At 46.1% G+C, this 19,246-nt stretch overlaps 1 long non-coding RNA gene across 4 annotated transcripts; it reads right to left on the reverse strand.

The window, feature by feature from the left end:
- Nucleotides 1-880: 880 nt before the first annotated feature.
- LOC126534000 (uncharacterized) lies at nt 881-17,554 on the reverse strand. Of its 4 annotated transcripts, XR_008613151.1 has the most exons (3): nt 17,452-17,554; nt 17,317-17,375; nt 881-3,359 (listed from the first exon to the last, which is right to left on the reverse strand). It is a non-coding gene; the product is annotated as an uncharacterized lncRNA (long non-coding RNA). The 4 variants fall into 4 exon arrangements; XR_008613150.1 differs by having other exon boundaries at nt 881-2,864; nt 17,317-17,554; XR_008613149.1 differs by having other exon boundaries at nt 17,317-17,554.
- Between the last annotated feature and the right edge of the window lie 1,692 nt (nt 17,555-19,246).

Below are 19,246 nucleotides of genomic sequence, written 5' to 3' on the forward strand. Positions count from 1 at the left end.
CTAGTTCATGAAGTCTTCATTCCAGAGAGCCTCACCATGCCATAACACTAACCCCCGTATTCAGAAATGCATCTTAACTTGAAGCCCATGCTTGACTCGATTTAAATGACGCCTGTCGTGAACACACCATAAGCAATGCAATGAACATCTTGGGCACATTCACACCATACGTCATTTATATCAAGTCAAGCATGAGCTTCAAGATGTATTGCTGAATACGGCAGTAGGACTTGATAAAGGTTGCTATTATTTGTCCAATGTTTCAGTTTTCTCAAGAATATCTAGCTTTTTCTGAATGCTACCAATTCTTGCTTCATTCTCCTTTTCACCACATGTGCTTCATGGCAATCTCTCATCTTTCCATCCCTTCTCCTTTCCCATGCTGTTGGCCAACGTGCAGGTGTTGTCTATGCGCTAGACAGTTACGATGTGGTCAGCAGGCTTTGCATTTCTCTGTCAACTAATTTCTCTCTTTGCTTTTGTGATCAAGTCTGCCTGACCCTTAGCTTACTGTATACAATGAAAACAAAGCCCTTTTTTTTCATGAAATGGGCAAGCACTTGCATCTCTCGCAAAGGATCTTCTAGTAAAGTTTCTCGTTCCTGCAATCACACTGAACATGCACATCCATCATAATTTTTATGCATCTAAAACGCACCGCCAGAAAGAGTAACAAAAACCAGCTATATTTTCAGATAACACTTGTGGCTAAGAAAGCAAACCAACACCAATTATGGGTGGTCTCCATTTTTTTTTTTTTTTCAACATGCAAGGAGCATTGTGCACACACCTCTCAAGCATAAATGGAGCACATATGAGCCATGATGCCTCAATGGCTCCCATGTCTGATCACCCAAAAGAAGGCAGGCCAAACATAAAATTTGTTTTTTGGAAATTCCGTTTATTATAGCTAAAACTTTATCTTGAAAACACAAAAAGTAGTCTTCATTTCAAGACCGTGCAACCTCTGGCTGTATTTTGCAGAGCATGAAAACATGAAAATATACTAAATTGAAATGGCAACAGCAAAGAAACACTGGCTTCCATCTTCTGCAATGCAGAAGAGAGTGACACTGTACACAGTAATCCAAAGTATGGACCCAACTTGGTCGTAGCATACATGCTCTGTGCTGATGCAACTTTAATTAGAACTGAAGTGTGGCATCCACTACTCGCCTGTGTCGTCAAAGGCCATTTCATGTTGCCACACATTCTTTATCCGCTACCTGAAACGATTACATTACACCATGAGGATGACAAAGCTCACATGCATTAGAGGAAAATTGGTTGGCTATCTTGTCTCCCATACAACTCCGCCAAATACCTGCAATTAGTGTAAGTATGCTAGTTCCTTGCACTGTTTCCCATAACATCTTTGTTGAAGGTACTGGGTAACAATATCTCAATCACTTCACAAACTGCGGATATTATTGTTAATTTTTAAAGCGAACAGCTTTATTTGCCTCTCGACAGCACATGGCATAATTTGTTTAATGTAAAAGGTTGAAGCAATTCATCGGCATGCGCTTCACAATGTGCCTTGCAAAGATTCCTCATTAGCAAATATACTGTTTCGAGAGTTTTCATTTCAGTTTGCTGACACAATGACAAGAGACAGGAGGGAAGCTATGAAGCTGCTTGTCTCTCCGCACCAAAAGCCAGCACCTATAGACTCTGCTAAAGATGTACTTCTCAAAATCTGGCTACTCCTTGACCAATCTGTGCAAAAATGTTAAATATGTGAGTCAGAAGCTATGTCAATCGGGCTGCTGCCACTCAAAGGGCAAAGCTCCTTGAAACAGCAAAGCTCAAAAAAGAAGGAAAGAAGAGCACGTGTGAATGTTTCATGCTTTATCATGTAGAATAAAGGTTTCACCAACGCCAGGAATGCCACGCATCAGTGCCAGCGGGAACATCGTCTTGAGAATGGCTCCTTGATTTGGATTACATATTTCAACTAACAATTCTGCTGTATTGATTTATAGGTTGTATTTATGAAATCAGCAGCAATTCTGCTCGTACAGTTTGAGAAATATGCCAAAATTGATGCATGGTTCTTTCACATAAGAATTTGAAGGATAAATTCTAGGAAGCGTTACAAAGGCAGAAACAGTGTTCGAAGGTGTCAGAATGAGGGCCATGAAATGAGGTCCTTGACTAACCGAACAGTGCCGCTGCTGCAGACATTTTAAGCATGAAATGCTTTTAGCTCCTGTTGTCAGCCACCTTCAATGAACCAAAAGCCAGAGTCATTATCCTGTCACTCAAACCAGCTCATCCGGGCAAACAGTCAAGACTGCAATACATATGCTAGTTACTTCCCAAACATGTTACAAAAGATATTGCTTCTGAGTTCTAAATATTTGCTCACAATATCACTCAAGCTGTAACTTCTAGTACGCTGAAGTTTTATTGGTCACTTCTAATAGCGACGTTCAGAGGCAGATACAAGGCACTGTACACTTGATTGTCATTTTTTGGCACTGAGACACAGTTGCTTGTGCTCTTTTCAATGCCAGCAGTCCGCGAGGTCCACGGCGCATCTGGTGGACCGAGACGAGACTTGCAATGGGGTTCTGTCTTTGACAGGAAACTTGCTTCCATATGGACCAATGTACAGTTGCGTGGTGCGGTGGGGTGGGGTGTGCCGTTGGGAATGTACGCTACACCCATTTTAAGATTGTGGCTAGTATCATCTACAATCAATCTGCTTTGTTGGCAGCCATTTCGTGCTTACATCCACTCTCGATTACAGGAGAGCCAGTATTTTTTAGTGTCACCAGAACAGCCTGAAAATGCTCATACAAAATTCTCCAAAGAGCGCAAGCGCTTCCGAGCTTTTTTAGTCTGTACATTCCAGCTATCTGAAATGAATCCAAGAAAGTAGTGGATGTTAAGGATATGATCATAGAGCTATGGCATATTACTTCGAGGTAGATGAAGTGGTACACGAAGGTGTCTTGTGTATTCTATTTCAGTGATAACATCATAGTGAACTGTTGGATAGTGTTCAGGAGAGATGCCGCACTAGTGCAGCCAGCATCAAGTGCAATCAAAATGTGGCTTTGCTGTTGTTCAAAGCAGATATTACATTCGCCCTACAGCAGAAAGGAAACGAAGCAACACCTTTAAGAAGGCAGTCCCCAAACAGCAAAAAAAAAAAGGTTGGAGGACACTTAAGCTGCGCCTTTAAGAGTGGAACACGATAGCATTAAAAGATCCCTGGCTGCTTCTCACGCTTCCGGGCAGCTGCAGCTTATGCTTCTGTAATGTTTTCCTGGAAATGCTGGTGGCAAACGCTATGCACGAAGGCGAGCTTTCTGGGGTGTGCCACTCCTAAGACAGACCTGAAATGGCAGCTGGAAAAGGGGTTTGTGTTTGAGTTTCTGCACAACAGAATTATTTTTTCTCGCATATTCAAATTACAATCCAACGCTATCATGTCTCGAGGTTGTGTGCAAGTCATACTTTATGAATTTTTCACACATTCTACTTTGAGAATTTTAATTCGTTCAGTAACGCCTATGTGCCACGTGGAGGGCCTGCATGAATCGGGATGCATGGTTTGGGATTAATTTTCTCATGAAAAAGGTCGCCAACACCACTGCTGGATTTTCAGCGACATGGGGCCCTGAACGCTACGGCTGTTAATATTGTGAATCAGTTCCAAGCCAACAGCACATGTGCCATGCACAAAAAAAATCAAAGTAGATGCACTTGCGCACTTCCCAAACATTTTTTTACAAGAAAGGCAGAGGAAAAACCTATGCTGCTAAGACATCAGATGAGTAATATGTAAAACATGCAATATAAAGTTTAATTGTACACCCGACAAGGACTATATGGTAACGTAGATTGGAGACGGAGTCTTGCAGAATATACGCTTCTCTTTAATGGCGGGCCAGAACAAGAGCGTGCAGCTTACGCACTTCATCGTCTTTAGTGGCACCGACCTTTGCGCGCACCGTCCTGCGGTGCAGGAGCCCCACATCTTTGTGTCAATTGCCTCCCATGAGAAAAGCGACCGTCTCGGTCGCGTCAAAAAGTTATTTCAGTGACATAAGAAATGGAGCTCCTCAGATGCATCTCGGCATTCACGTATGCGCATAGTATGGTTTCATGCGCACTACGTGAACAACTTCAGCGGGAGGACGACGACAGAGTGAACTGGGGTCAGAACTGTAAGGGACCACTTCGTAGGTCATGTCACAGAGGCGGCGTGTAACCTTGTAAGGACCAAAATACCGGCGTATCAACTTTTTTGAGAGTCCACGGCGGCGGACAGGCATCCAGACCCACATGCAGCCGCCGGTATTGTAATGGATGTCGCGTCGACCCTAGTTGTATCGAAGGGTGTCAGGGCTATTATCAGCCAGTGGTAGCATGGCGTCAAGTGTTGACCTGACGTGGCGCCCGTATACAAGTTTGAACGGTGTAAACTGTGTAGTCTCCTGTACAGCAGTGTTATACACGAAAGTCACATAGGGTAAGATCGCGTCCCACGTCTTGTGCTCTATGTCGACATACACGGAGAACAAATCAGCCAGCGTTCTGTTCAGACGTTCCGTTAATCCATTGGTTTGAGGGTGATATGCAGTGCTCTTGTGGTGAGAGCTATGCGTCAGCTGGAGAACATCCTGCATAAGTTCCACTGTAAATGCTGTACCGCGGTCAGTGATGAGAACAGACGGTGCACCATGTCGTAGGACGATGTCGCGTACAAAGAACTTGGCCACTTCATATGAATTTGCTTGCGGAATAGCTTCAGTTTCGGCGTACCGGGTTAAGTAGTCGGTAGCGACGACTATCCATCTGTTGTGCGAAGAGGTCACTGGGAACGGTCCAAGTAGATCCATTCTATTTGTTGGAACGGTGCTTGAGGAAGGTCCACAGGATGGAGAAAGCCAGTCGGTTTAACTGGTGCTTTCTTGCGGCGCTGACAGTCGCGGCAGGTCTTCATGTACAGTTGCACAGAGGAATAAAACCGGGCCCAGTAATACTTCTGTCGTATCCTTGCCTAAAGTCTTGGCAAATCCCAGGTGTCCCGCACATGGCTCATCATGGCAGGCTCGCAAAATGTCGTGGCGTAGTGCCGATGGCACGACAAGGAGGTACGTATTGGGGCCGCTTCCGCAGTTTTTCCTGTAAAGGACGTTGTTGTACAAGTAGTATGATGATAAGCCGCGCACGAGCGAGCGGGGTAAAACACCTTCAACTCCTTGGAGGTGTTCAATCCGCGGCAGCAGCTCAGCGTCAGCGCACTGGTGCTCAGCCATCTTTATGGCGTCGATAACGCCGACAAATGGCAAGTCATGGTCAGGGTCCGATGAGGTCGTAGAGAGTGGTGCACGTGACAAACAGTCAGCGTCACTGTGCTTCCTGCCAGATCAGTAGACAACTGTAATATCATACTCTTGTAAGCGCAGGCTCCAATGGGCTAGTCTGCCTGAAGGATCTATTGAGGTTGGCAAGCCAGCACAGGGCGTGGTTGATCGCTGACAGCGTTAAAGGGTTTACCTTACAAGTAGGGTCAGAATTTGCCAATTGCCCACACAACCGCTAAGCATTCCTTTTCAGTAGTTGAGTAGTTTTTCTCAGCCTTGGTGAGACTGCGGCTTGCATAAGCAACGGTGCGTTCCGCACCAGCTTGCCACTGCACAAGTGCCGAGACTCGCATTGCTGGAGTCAGTATGGATTTCAGTGTCACCGTCTTCGTTGAAATGAGCAAGTATCGGGGCCTCTTGCTGCTGCTCATCAAGACTGCTGCTGCTCATCCGCCCAAATGAAAGGCACATCGTCGCATGTAAGCCCTGTCAGAGGCTCAGCAATTCTCGAGAAGCCCTTGACGAAGCGCCCATAATATGCGCACAAACTAAGGAAGCGTTGGACAGCCTTCTTGTCTGTGGGTGGTGAAAACTCGGCGACGGCAGCTAACTTGTCGGGGTCTGGTCGGACGCCTTGAGGACCAACGACATGGCGAAAAAATTTGAGCTCTTGGAACCTGAAGTACCATTTCTCAGGCTTGATGGTGAGGCCGGCAGTATGGATCGCAGTGAGGACACTCTCGAGTCATGTGAGATGTTCGTCAAACGTGCTCGAGAACACGACGACATCGTCCAAGTATACGAGGCAGGTTTGCCGTTTGAGTTCAGCAAGCACGGTATGCTGGTGGTATTAAAGGTGGCAGGTGAGGAACAGAGACCGAAGGGGAGAACTCTGAACTCATAAAGCCCATCAGGTGTCACAAATGCTGTTTTTTCACGATCCTGTTCATCAACTTCGATTTGCCAATATCCTGATTTAAGATCCAACAAAGAAAAAAACTTGGCATGTTGTAGACGATCCATTGCGTCGTCGATGTGTGGCAATGAATAAACATCACGCTTGGTGACACGGTTCAACTTTCTGTAATCTACACAGAAGCGTAGTGTGTTGTCTTTTTTTCTGACTAACACTGCAGGGGAGGCCCACGGGCTGGTGGATGGCTGGATCACGTCGTCTTGGAGCATCTCTTTCACCTGATGCTTGATCGCTTCCCTTTCCACTGGAGACCCTCTGTAAGGATGCTGACAGACAGGACGTGCAGACTCGTCCGTAATAATGTGGTGCTTTGTGATGGACGTGCGCCGCACTTTGGATGACGTTGAAAAACAGTCCACAAATTCATTCACAAGACTCAGTAGACGGTCTTTCTGATGGTCTGGCAGAGCGGCATTAAAGTGAATCCGTTCTTTTAGGCTGGGTAACCCAGATTGCTGAGACGATGCGGTTTCCAATGTGGCAATGTCAGTAACGCTGGTGATTTCGCGAGGAAATGAGCTCAGTTCAGCCATTTCGTTCGTCGCGGTACATGCCGATACTTGTTGCTAAAGTTTGTTAGCAAAATGACTGAACATTTGTTTTGCACCCGAAGAAGCCCTCTGGCTATACAAATGTGGCGCTCAAGAAGCAGGGGCATGTTTGCCTCAGCAATTCCTTCGGCGGCGTCCTCCATGTCGCATCGGACAAGGGTAAGCACGCTACTCTTGGGTGGCAACGTGATGTGATCGTCAGTTACGCAAAGCGCGATGTCACGGTCGTTGTCATTACTGTTCGCCATGGCTTGCGTAGTCGTGAAGCTGACTCTAGACTCTTGCAGGTCGATGATGGCACTGTTCGCCTCAAGGAAATCCATGCCGAGTATAAGGCCCTTTAAACATTCAGGAAGAATGACGAAGTCGCCGATGTACGTGAAGCCCTGCATGTTGACTCGTGCCGTGCACCGACCCATTGGAGTTATGAGATGCCCTCCTGCAGTACGAATCCGAGTTCCGGTCCATTGCGTCGAAACTTTGTTCAGCATACACGCCAGATTCTGGCTCATGACAGACGTGTCTGCACCCATGTCGATTAACGCTGTGACTTCGTGGTCATCTATGGTAACTCGTACGTCGCAGGATACTGACACGGAACTACACTGCTTTCTCTGCATCTCAATTACGTCATATCGCGGTCGTCGTAGTGGAGGATCTTCAGCGTTCGCAACGTCAGCAACCTCACCTGCGCAGGTCGCTGGACTTAGTTTTCCTGGGAGGCAGGGCTGGGTGAGCGACGCCTTGTTGCTCTCGATGTGAGGAGGGGGCTGGAAGACCAGTTTCGGGCGGGTGACGGTGACCGGGGTTTAAGGAATCGTGGAGCAAACAAGGTCCTGGCCTCTGCGAGGTATGCTTCAAACTCCAGGGGGCGTTCACCATTGCACGGGCACGGTGCATTCAGTGAAAATCCAAGGAGCCCAGCTCGACGGTAAGGACACGCCCTGTAGAGGTGATCAGCTTCATCGCAATAAAAATACAAGGGCCTCCGGTCTGCGGTGCGCCATACGTCGCTCTTGCGGGGTGGTCGTGTTTCAGCCATGAATGGCGTGCGGCGAGGCCTGAAGTCGCCAGTCGCTTGTTCAACGGCGTGCACACCATGAAAGTCCGGGACGTCGCTCACATCGCGAAAAATACGAACTCCACGTTGCTTCCGCATACGACATGCAAGGTTGTGGCTGCCGTACCTCGTGCTGTGGTGTCTCGCTTCACTCTGGGACTTCGACTGACTGCCTGATTTCCTCCCGGACGACCTCAGCCAGATCAAGCCGCTGTACCGATGCTGGAGCCACCTGAAGATTTTGAAGCTACTCTCGAACGATAAACCTAATGAGCTCCCGCAAGGCGTCGGTATTGTCCAGGGGTATAGCGAGAGAGTCATGCGATAGGGTCGACACGTCGCGGTTCTGCCTTGTTCGCTGCTGCAGTGCCTTTTCCATTGATACGGCTTCCGCGAGAAACTCTGCAACAGTCTTTGGTGGGTTGCATATTAGGGCACCGAATAACTCTTGCTTGACACTGCGCATCAAGTTCCTGAGCTTCTTTTCTTCCGGCATGGATAGATCCGCGCGTCGGAAAAGTCGGCATATATCTTCGAGAAACATTGCGACGCTTTCATTCAGCCTCTGTACTCTCGCCTAAATTGCAGATTCAGCTCGCTCCTTGTGATCGAAGCTGGCGTATGTGCCGATTAGCTGTTGTCAGAATTCGTCCCATGTCGATAGGGCACCGCTTCACGATTCTCAAACCATGTCCACACATAGTCCTTGAGGGCAAAGTAGCCGTTCCATAGTTTGCGCTCTGGAGTCCAGCCGTTGAATTCTGCAACACGCTCAAAGTGATCGAGCCAGTCCTCTACATCCTCAAAGGTGTCCCCATGAAAGGACGTGGGGATTCGTGGCTGGTTGAGGACGACCTCGGTCGGCGCGGTCGAGGAAGATGGAACCGATGTATTCGTCCTTCTTACTTGACTGCGTAGAGGCTCATGCTCAGGCGGCAGTCCTTGAAGTCGGCAGCTTGTCCGTACTTGCACAGTAGTCAGCTTGACCGGACTTCGTACTGGGTTTGTAGGCGGTGTTCGATCTGGGAGTGGTAGCACGTACCCCGCACCTCCACCAGAAAAATGTAACGCAGATTGGAGACGGAGTCTTGCAAAATATACGCTTCTCTTTAATAGGGGGCCAGAACAAGAGCGTGTAGCTTACGCACTTCGTGTTTCATAGCGCCGACCTTTGCGCGCGCCGTTCTGCGGTGCGGGAGCCCCACATCTTTGTGTCAATATGCACCAATTGCACGCAGAATTGACGTCAACTCAGGGTGAAGGTCGCTTTCCAAGTTCTACCTGGTGTTGTCTACAGGCAACAAACGCACTGCTGAAGAAGCTTACACAAGCATTTTTCATTTTCCTTCACTGTCTTTAGTCTCTGTGTATTTTGTACATTCCCACCAAACCTAAATGTTTTCCCTGGGGTTTTTCATGTTTCATCCCTAACAGTTAATGCTCATTACAGTGTTGAAGATGTTTGCATGCTTTTTTCTTCTATGCACCACACTTAAAGAAGAGCCATCCTGTCAGCCACCTAGGTCTACTCCTTTTGCTCAACTACATTTTGGAGCCCAATGACGAGAAAGACTTCTCTAGCATACCTGAAGGTGATGAAGTAGAACAGGATTAGCGGCTGCGTGAGATATTTGAAGACATAATGATTTTTTTTCCAGACAAGATTTGAAACATGAGTTCCAAATTTATTAGCTTTCTTTTACCATTTTTTATAAGGCTATTGAGTAAAACCATCTTCATCTTCAATTACTGACTGAATTAATCTTTCATAGTAGCAACATTCTTGTATCATATAGCGTGTGTTGATGTTGGGCAGTGTTTTCGCAATAACAGCCTTTAGAGAGTTTTTATCTATATGTAGCTGTTCGTCAGTCTTCTTCCCAGTAACACCTGCCATACATAGTGGCATGCAGATTGAAGTGTTCGGAACTAGGAATGCTACATTGAGGTTGATGTGGCTTCAGAAATTTACCACCAGACACTCGTGAGCCATGCAGGGGTTGTGGAAGCAAATAAATTACATAGGGTGGTGCCTAATGACATCGTGCCCAAAAAGCTTTACTATGTCACCTAGGGCTGCTTGGCTAAGGCCATAATCGGCTTTTGAGGGTTCTCACTCGTATCACCCCCTACCTCCCGGAGGAACTCAACCACTTGAATGGCACCTTGCCACGGGCATCAGTTATTTCTTTTTGTCAGAGATGATTATTAGACACGATTTCTTGTATCAACCTGAAAACAATGTGGTTCGTGACATTTCAAGAAGGTGGTGATCTCCAAGTTACTGTGGTCACTGTGTAAGGCGACTAGCACAACATCAAGTTCCATCTCGTGCATCAGGCAGAATGCTGCTATTTCCAAATAAATTTGCTAAATAGGTCACAGAGGTGATTGTGAAGGTGAAGTCGAGCGCTTACAGATTGAGAATGTTAATGGTTAAGGAGATTCAAAGCCGCATCCTCAAATACTCTGCGCAGCTTGCATGACAATGTTGAAACTCAAGCCTGCGTCCTTTGGACTAATATTTCACTGTTTTGTATGGCTACTTTTATAGAAGACAAAAGCCAAACTTCTCCAGGTTTAAGATTGGTTTTACAACAGCTATGACAGAGCCAACTCCTTGGTGCACGCTTATGGTAGTGGTGACGAAGCCATCAGGAGCACTCTACACTTTTATGGATTATACAAAAACTGAACAAGCAAGTTCTATGAGCATCATATCCAATTCCTGCAGTAGAGCATACCCTTCAGATACTACGAGTCACAGCTTGGTGTATGAAAAATTGATGCCCAAATTCAGGGTTTTGGCAAATCCCTGAGAAATGACGGAAAGTTCTTGACCACCTTTACAGCACCATTCCATTGGTTTCACTTTAACTGCTCATGCGATTTGGTATCTGGCGTGCCCCAGATCAAATACAATGGTATATGAATGATATTCATCCAGAACTTACATGTGTTGCTTGTCATATGGTCGAGGTTATCAGTTGATGCTCAACTAAACAGCAACACAACAAACTCTGCAGTACATTTGAGGGCACCCACTGGGCAAGAGCTGCCATCAACAAAGAGAAATATAAGTTTGGCATCACAATAATATCCTACTTGGGGCATATCATGAACGAAAACAAGCTCAAAGCTGTCACAGACATGCCAAGACCATCCTCCAGAACTACAGCTGCTAATGGGCATGACCACCTATCTAGGTTTATTCGCTCCTAACATGACAAACACTACACCCATTGCCCAGCATGCTGTTTTCAAAGCATGGTTTATCTGGAACCCACACAGGTTCAAGAATTCTCAAAATGGAAAGAAATACTTTCTTCAGATCCAGTGCTTGGCTGGCGCTCCTCAAAATGAGAAACCAGCTGCTAATCACAGCTGATGCTTTGTGCTGTGGTCTAGTTGCAGTGCTCAGCCAAAAGCAAGACGATGGGCAACATGTTACTAGATACGCCTCAAGATATTTTGCAGAGACAGAATGCCTGGCTATGCCTAGATATAGAAAGAAGTGCTTTCTTTCTTGCAAGCTTGAGATAAATTCTATAAATGGGGCAACAATCTGTTTCCCAAATCATAAAATGCACACATGATTGATACATTATGAGGCATAATGTACATCTTAGGCAAAGACTTTCCCGCAGCTGATACACTGTCAAGTTCTCATGTGAAGGAGAATAACAGGCACCAGAAGGGCCTACCAAGATTGAAGGCTATGCATGCTGCCTCTCCCCACCTTCTTTACAAGAACTGAAGAAAGAACAAGTACTAGATTAATGCTGCTGCCAACTTCGCATCTTCACTTGAAAGAGCTGGCCAAGGTGTTGCAAAGTCTGAAAGAATTCTGGCTTCACAAGGACGATGTAGTGCAAGACATGTTGACATTGTGGCAACAAAACCATCACGCCCAAGAAGCTACAGGAGCTTACCCACCCAGCACTTCTCACTTGAAGGCCACTTTGGAATCAATAAATGCCTAGCAAGACGACAAAGTACTGCATCATAAATACATACAAACAGCAAATGTCTTCAAGTCATGTCATGCATGCTAGCACCACAGGGCTAAGAGAAGGGTGACACTCCTGCAACTGGGATTCTGAGAAAAGCTGTTACAGAAGTTCACCATGGACATATTTTCTATTGGAGGGGTGCGGTGGCTCATCATAACAAAATACTAGTAAGGGTATCCTGAGCTAGTACTGGCTAGTTTGACAGGACCTGTGGTTGTGACTCAATGCCTCATTGTTTTCACAAGGCGTGCAATAGTGTAGTGGCCGTGAACCACAACAAACTGTAGCTTGGAAAAGGGCGCAGCTCGCTGTTCGCAGAATTCATAAGAATTCCAACAAATGGCATGCAGTCCACACTACCGACACCGCAGTGATCTCACAGAAGTCACTGTAAACTTATCCAAGAACTCCCTTGAGACGTCAGGTGATGCCTACAAGACACGATTATAGACTGAGCCTTCTGAAATATAGCTCCTCGTTAGTGCAAATGCTTACGAGCCGAAGGCTTAGGACTACACTTCAAGCTACTGCAGACAGCTTTCCACAACTCCCGGACCGGAGGAAAATGAAAGTGCATGAGCAAAAGTGCTGGCAGAAACAGAAAACTTACTCTGATGTTGGGCATGGCATGCAAGATCTACCCAATTTGTATCCAGACATTAATGTCCGAGTAGTTGACCTGGAAAATGCAGGCACACTTCAGCAGCCAGGAGATAAGCCCAGGTCATAGTGGATAGAGACGGACAAAAGGACCATTTATCTCAAACAGGACACAACCAGTGCCACTGCCTCTGGCTACATAATCAAGGGTTCGACGAAATTTCGTCTGATCAGGCATGGAAACGGGAAAAAAAAAAAGAAAATGTGATCTAAGAAATAATAGTCACACGACTATTATTTGCCAAACATACGCAGGAACATAGTCACAAGATTGACTGGGACAATGCCACTGTTGTTGCCAAAGAAAAGAACATGTCATCCCGGCGGCTGCTAGAATCGCTAATCATTCAATCAACGCCAGCTACGATGAACCAGACACCAGGGACTATGCCTGCCATTTACGCATGTTTGTTACGTCACGTGCTGGCTACATAAGTGACGACGATTTCCTGTCCAACTCAGTGAATAAGGAGCCCGTATGCAGTTCCAAAACGTCGGGTTATACATCAGACTTGGTCAGTGACCGTGAACCCCCCTTCACGTCTCTGGCTAAGGGAGAACACAAGCAGCCACAAGACTGTACCAAAGAGGTTCCGTTTTGTAGAGATCCTGGGCATCAACACCATAGAAGTGGACAATGCATAACACCAACTAAGCAGTAAGCAACATGACCCTTTTTATACAGGGAAAGATGTGCTACAAAGATGCTCGTACTACTGTAAGGCTAATGTGCATGCTTGTAGAAAATGATCACAATAAAAAACTCACCTCTTGCTTTGTGCTCAATGTTGAGGCTACTATTCTGAATCACAATTACTTTATCCCACCTAGCTAACAGTTTGCCAAATCTCAAAGAGGTTTTAATAAGAATTCTGTCTCGACTACCCGAAACGCTAGTCTGTGTAGTAGTGTTACACAGTGTTGGGTTCAAATCTGCCATAATCATGAATCCGAATGAACTTGCCCACATTTCAGTTATTCTGCAAAAGTATTTGGCATCACTTCGTTGCTTCTATACGCACCGAGGCAATCACAGCTGTGAAACACATTTAGGTCGTACTGAAGATGTTTTCGGATTCCTGATTAATAAGAATACAGCTGGTAACGTAGAGGACTTCTATAGCATTAACGAGAGGGTGGCAGGTCTCGTTGCGACACTTAATAAGAGGTACAAATTGAAGGTCGTACAGGTCTACGCCCCTACATCCAGTCATGATGACCAGGAAGTCGAAAGCTTCTATGAAGACATGGAATCGGCGATGGGTAAAGGCAAAACAAAATACACTATACTGATGGGCGACTTCAATGCCAAGGTAGGCAAGAAGCAGGCTGGAGACAAGTCAGTGGGGGAATATGGCATAGACACTAAATATAGCAGGGGAGAGTTACTAGTAGACTTTGCAGAACAGAATAATATGCGGATAATTAATACCTTTTTCTGCAAGCAGGACAGCCGAAAGTGCACGTGGAGAAGCCCGAATGATGAGACTAGAAATGAAATAGACTTTATACTCTGCGCAAACCCTGGCATCATACAAGATGTGGACGTGCTCGGCAAGGTGCGCTGCAGTGACCATAGGATGGTAAGAACTCGAATTAGCCTAGACTTGAGGAGGAAATGGAAGAAGCTGGTACATAAGAAGCCGATCAATGAGTTAGCGATAAGAGGGAAAATCAAGGAATTCCGGATCAAGCTACAGAACAGGCATTCGGCTTTGACTCAGGAAGAGGACCTTAGTGTTGGAAGCAATGAACGACAATCTTGTGGGCATCATTAAAAAGTGTGCAATAGAAGTCGGTGGTAACTCCGTTAGACAGGATACCAGTAAGCTATCGCAGGAGACGAAAGATCTGATCAAGACACGTCAATGTATGAAAGCCTCTCACCCTACAGCTAGAATAGAACTGGCAGAACTTTCGAAGTTAATCAACAAGCGTAAGACAGCTGACATAAGGAAGTATAATATGGATAGGATTGAACATGCTCTCAGGAATGGAGGAAGCCTAAAAGCAGTGAAGAAACTAGGAACAGGCAAGAATCAGATGTATGCGTTAAGAAACAAAGCCAGTAATATCATTACTAATATGGATGAGATAGTTCAAGTGGCAGTACTAGTGGCACCCACAACGATAATGGAAGAGAGAATAGTCAAGAGAAATTTGAAATCCCACAAGTAACGCCGGAAGAAGTAATGCTTTGGGAGCTATGCAAAGGGGGAAGGCAGCTGGGGTGGATTACGTAACAGCAGATTTGTTGAAGGATGGTGGGCAGATTGTTCTAGAAAAACTGGCCACCCTGTATACGCAACGCCTCATGACCTCGAGCATACCGGAATCTTGGAAGAACGCTAACATAATCTTAACCCATAAGAAATGGGACGCCAAAGACTTTAAAAATTCTAGACCGATAAGCTTACTGTCCGTTGCCTACAAAGTATTTACAAAGGTAATCGCAAATAGAATCTGGAACACCTTAGACTTCTGTCAACCAAAGGACCAGGCAGGATTCCGTAAAGGCTACTCAACAATAGACCACATTCACACTATCAATCAGGTGATAGAGAAATGTGCGGAATATAACCAACCATTATATATAGCTTTCACTGATTACGAGAAAGCGTTTGATTCAATCGAAACCTCAACAGTCATGGAGGCATTACGGAATCAGGGTGTACACGAGCCGTATGTAAAAATACTGAAAGATATAATGCCTCACATCAACCATGGTCCTCCATAAAGAAAGCAACAAAATCCCAGTAAAGAAAGGATTCAGGCAGGGAGATATGATCGCTCCAATGCTATTCACAGCGTGCTTACAGGAGGTATACAAAGACCTGGATTGGGAAGAATCGGGGATAAGAGTTAATGGAGAATACTTTAGTAACTTGCGATTCGCTGATGATATTGCCTTGCTTAGTAGCTCAGGGGACCAATTGCAATGCATGCTCACTGATCTGGAGAGGCAAAGCAGAAGGGTGGGTCTAAAAATTAATCTGCAGAAAACTGTTTAACAGTCTCGGTAGAGAACAGCAGTTTACGATAGGTTGCGAGGTACTGGAAGTGGTAAGGGAATACATCTACTTAGGGCAGGTAGTGATCGCGGATCCGGATCATGAGACTGAAATAATCAGAAGAATAAGAATGGGCTGGGGTGCATTTGGCAGACATTCTCAGATCATGAACAGCAGTTTGCCATTATCCCTCAAGAGAAAAGTGTATAACAGCTGTGTCTTACCAGTACTGACGTAGGGGGCAGAAACCTGGAGGCTTACGAAAAGGGTTCTACTTAAATTGAGGACGACGCAACGAGCTATGGAAAGAAGAATGATGGGTATAATGTTAAGGGATAAGAAAAGAGCAGATTGGGTGAGGGAACAAATGCGAGTTAATGACATCTTAGTTGAAATCAAGAAAAAGAAATGGGCATGGGCAGGACATGTAATGAGAAGGGAAGATAACCGATGGTCATCAAGGGTTACGGACTGGATTCCAAGGGAAGGGAAGCGTAGCAGGGGGCGGCAGAAAGTTAGGTGGGCGGATGAGATTAAGAAGTTTGCAGGGACGGCATGGCCACAATTAGTACATGACCGGGGTTGTTGGAGAAGTATGGGAGAGGCCTTTGTCCTGCAGTGGGCGTAACCAGGCTGATGATGATGATGAAGATGTCAAAGGCCATGTAACATATGTGCTGAAAGGAGCAATGACAACTTACGACATTGACAGATGCCATTCAAATGAGCGTTGCTGTGCCAGTCGAAATTGCTGCTTTGACATTGGCTAAACTTGAGACAGAATAGCATGAGGCAAAGTGAAAAGAGAACAAAGGTGCATTTTTGGAGCTACATCGCCTCATTGCTCCAATGCCCAAGCATTTGATAATTCATTCATACAATGCGACGGCCTACGCAAAGCCACGTTTGGATGAACCAATGTCTGCTTTCAAACAACACAAAATTCCACTTTTTCACGCACTAACCAAGAACTGGCAGGTTTGAGGATTTACGAGTGTCAAGAAATATTGAATCTGTCATTCATATGTGTACACTTTGTCGCATTATCTTCGTATTATCAAGTGTATGCTTGAAAGCGCAGACACTAGTGCTGGCTTGCTAGCTAAACGCACTTTCAAGTGGCAGCTGGTGATAGAAATCTTCGAGCATTTGTCTATAAAAACGTTCGCGTAGATTTCGCTGTATGCTCATGCGCTTTCACTGCAACGCACTGCGTGACCTCTGCCTGTCAGGCCAAGCAGAAGAGCGCCAAGGGACGAAAATTCTTCATTTGGCACTGTAAATACGTATGTCTCTATTATAGTGTGCCTGTATATATACTTCGGCGACGGCAATGATGCCAGCGCTTGCAACAGTCGGCCAATTTAAAGAGCGTGTCACAGCGTTCGCTCTCCATGTGTACAATCTAACACGGCGAGTCTCTTTTTGCATGCGGAAGCAGCCTTCTGGATCTAAAAACACTGATATCGCGCGCGCAACAGAACAAAGGGGCGGTAGTGCGCATAAGGTTAAAATCGTAGTCCGCAAGATATGGGCTATAAATAACGGCTCAAACACGTTACAGATGGGTGTCAATTTAAGGCGTGCAGAGCATTTAAAGCGTACTTTTAGCGAGGACTTCAGGCGGCGTGAAAAATGATGCCTATTCATGCATAAATAACACAAAAAAAAATTATGTGCGCCCCAGATGAGTTGAAAGTGGTCGCAAACAGCTACCTTACCTGTCTATGTGAATGACAGGTGCAGCCTCTGAGCTTCTATACGATCTCTATTCGGTATTCTATTGGGTACAAGAAAGAGTTATTACGCGGAAGGATAAGGAACAGCTTGGGATAACCAAGAAAGCTTAGATGTACCATCGAAGCTCCCATGTTACGCTCACGTCCACGCTCACATCCAATTGACAGGAAGCCGCCATGACACATTTTGACTACCGGAAACAGATGGCGCTTAGAGCCCTAGAATGTTAGAGTTACTTTAAAGAATCTTGAAACAGTTTTTCGTTTAAAACTTTTTACGTATTGCTTATTTTAATTGCCAGTTTTCGTTTTCTGTCCAAAGAATTGCCAACAAAAAGTACGATTTACAAACGGTTTATTATCACGAATGGCAGCGAAAACCGAAACCGAAACCAGGGCGACGCACTCGTTGTGGGTACAGTTTTATTAACCTCGATCAATGCCTCGATGATAGTGCAACGAAGCCAGAACATATGTGTACAAGGGCGATGGGTGCTACATTCATAAGAACAATATCTCGACATTGGACAATGCTGCATAACATAAGCTTGCAGCTGTAGTTTTCACACATTTTTTACACATGGTACGCTTCGGTTCTTTTCGGATTTACTCTCGGACACATTTTAAACTGCGCCACTACGCACATGCCAATATTTCGTCACAATTTCTTTAATGCGGCATTTAGTTCATCGAGTACACCGACAAAACTTGCGCGGAAATGCTTTCGAGCACCTGTCTCAGCAATCCCCGCCGCACTCCGCTTCCCCCCCCCCCCTTTCTTTTTCTATACCACCGCTAATTAATGCACATGTGTTAACCTCCGCATACAAATCACTCGTGGTGTGTCCCTTATTCACTCCGAATTAAAAGTCGGTGCTGTAAACTTACGTACGTACAGTCCTATACACTGAGGCTGGTCGCGTCTCAATCCAGTGTTTCTCTAGTTTTAACGCCCGCGCAATACGTATGTAGTACTCAACAATCGGTTTGCTCTGGCGCAGTTAGAAGACGATCGTCGTCGTGCTCTTTGCGCATAACAAACGCGTCACACACACGCACACACACAACTCGATTGTGCAACACGCGCTGTTCCACCTTGTATCGCTTCGTTCGTGGTCGTGCTGTTTGCGCGAACTAACGCGTCACACACGCAACTCGATTGCTCTGCACGCACCAAACGCCAAAACGCGATGTTCCACCTTCGTTCGTGGTCGTGCTATTTTGCGCATACACCTTCGTCACACACGCAACTAAACTGCTCTTTGCACACCAAGCGCGTCACACACACACAACTTCGATTGCCGTAAAACGCGCTGTTCCACCTTGTATCGCTTCGTTCGTGGTCGTGTTGCTTGCGTGCAAGCGCAATGAACCGCCCACCCTGTTGCTCCAGCGGGTTAAACCCTGCGCTATGGTGTATTTCTATGGGCCCCACGCGCGCGCGCATAGGGGCTAGGGCGTTTTCAGGAGCTAGGCGCGTTTTTTACACGACAACTGGGGACCTATGCTCCCCTAGGGCGAAAAGTTACCTAGATATATAGTTCCCGTTGGTGCCGCGGGGGCGGCGCTGCAGTCGACCGGCTGCACAGGCGAGCGAATGTAAATGCGCTGGCGGGATACGGGGATCCGCTGTCACTGGATCTCGGAGCACAGTACGCACATGAACCTCGAAGTTGGAAAAGTGTACTCCGATGTGGCAGAATACAGGACGAATTCAAGCATATGGTCAAGGTCCGGAATATGGGCTTCGGCTAACCACATGCCTCCTTCAACATGGTGGGAGGGAATCTGCACGAGTAAAACAGTGATGCCTCTGGCTCGAAACATTTTACAGATTCCAGCATCATCAGCTGCTTGTGAGTGGAACTGGTCCGACTTGGCCAACATTCATACTCTGCGTATACGAACAGGC

This window comes from Dermacentor andersoni, chromosome 7, assembly GCF_023375885.2.
Source record: "Dermacentor andersoni chromosome 7, qqDerAnde1_hic_scaffold, whole genome shotgun sequence".
NCBI lineage: Eukaryota > Metazoa > Arthropoda > Arachnida > Ixodida > Ixodidae > Dermacentor > Dermacentor andersoni.